At 41.8% G+C, this 1,614-nt stretch overlaps 1 long non-coding RNA gene across 1 annotated transcript in view; it reads left to right on the top strand.

The window, feature by feature from the left end:
* Window positions 1-493: 493 nt before the first annotated feature.
* LOC121068918 overlaps window positions 494-1,614 on the top strand; it is a 2,569-nt gene continuing 1,448 nt past the window's right edge. The window contains exon 1 of the long non-coding RNA XR_005819141.1: window positions 494-851. This is a non-coding gene — a long non-coding RNA (uncharacterized LOC121068918). The remainder of the gene's footprint in view (window positions 852-1,614) is intronic.

The following is a 1,614-nucleotide window of genomic DNA, read 5'->3' as shown; positions in this document are numbered from 1 at the left end:
TGAAATACTTATGATTACAGGAAATTAAATTACTTACAACATTTTTTTTGCAGCCTCTCTCTCAACACACACTCTTTCACACACACATATACACACACATAACTATTGTTAATTAAGACTGTCTCCATTATGGGGCTAATTAACAATTAGCATAAACATAATTAGCTAATGCTGACATTTAACTCATTACATTGTTTAAATAATTTTCAGAAATTGCCCTTAGTGGCATTCTGTCATACTGAAATAATGGCAGCACTTTGTCATGTAAATTAAATGACATTTGTGTTGTTTCCTCTCTAACTCATGCATGGAAGATTTTTTTTTCCTTTTAATTTGAGCTACATTCGGTTCTGAATCCAAGGTGATTTCTAAAACTTGACTTCCCACATGTGCTCCTTGGATACCCTCTGTAAGTAGCCTGAACTTTTGGGGATCTGCATCCTTGTACCTCCAGGTGCCCACTGGATGTCCCAGTACAGAGGTTCCTTGTTCCCTGAGTGCTCCCCGCAGGCTCGCTCACAGGTACTAACCAGTGTCCCCTTTGAGCTGACTGGCACAGCATTTGTGTAGAGTAAGGCTAATAAAATAAGGAGGGAGGCAGGTTGATGTGGAAGGTCTTAAAACTTGAGTGACTGTTCCCACTGTGCTGCCAACAAGTTGAAGGGGGAACCACAGCTGCTGCAACGTGAGGGTTTTGAGGGTGCAGCGTGGATCACCAAGGGGCTGAGCACTGGTGGCCTGGTGCAAAATTCTTGGGGTTTAGGTATTTGCAACAAGTTGTTTTATTCTACAACCCAGCCTACCTGCAGCACTTAATGCTTATCACAGAGGGGAAGGTGAACAGCATAAAGGTATGAATCTTTACAGCTCTCCTCTGTGATGGCTTTGTATGTACGTGCATAGAGGTTTTTATACACCGTTCTGCAAACCTTAAACTGCTGTTAGATCCTTTTAATGCAAAGGACTCTGAGGGGGCTGTTCTATATTTCGGTACTCTAGGTTAAAGAAAAGGGGAAGAAGATGTGGTAAGACAAGAAGTAGGCTCAAAGGAACATGAGGATATAGTGGAAAGGTCAGGAAGCTGCAGAGGAGCAGCACTATGAAGCATTTGGTATGAACATGAGTAGCCTTTAATCAGGGACTTATAAGGCCAACAGCCCCCTTAATCAAAGATAATTCCTTTGAAGGCATGCCCTGCAGAGGGCCGTCCATTACATTTCCATAGGATACGTCACTTTAGCCACTGACAGCACATCCTTCAACCAGAGGCATTGGGAGAATGAATTCCCTAATCAATGAATTCACCATCAGAAACTGGGAGATAAAGCCAGGCTTTCCAGAGGCTCTGAGATCCAGCTTCTGTGGATTCACTCTTTGTCATTTTGCCACGTTCCATGGAAAACTAGGAGGAATTCAATCAGACTGTATTTTTTCCCCTTTTTATCTCCTCCATTGGAGTTTGCCTGAGTAAGAACTGAATAGAAAGGACTAATAAACGAAGTAAAGGATTTGTTGTGTGCTAGCAGACATCCTGTTGAAATGGTGTCTTAACTGAATGGGTTTTAGGTAAAAGTTTTTGATGTGAACAATACATAAAATGTGCTTCAAGTTGCA

Source organism: Cygnus olor, chromosome 4, assembly GCF_009769625.2.
Source record: "Cygnus olor isolate bCygOlo1 chromosome 4, bCygOlo1.pri.v2, whole genome shotgun sequence".
In the NCBI taxonomy this organism is placed as follows: Eukaryota; Metazoa; Chordata; class Aves; order Anseriformes; family Anatidae; genus Cygnus; species Cygnus olor.
The sequence above is the reverse complement of the archived record's forward strand: the minus strand, read 5'-3'. Positions and strand labels throughout refer to the sequence as shown.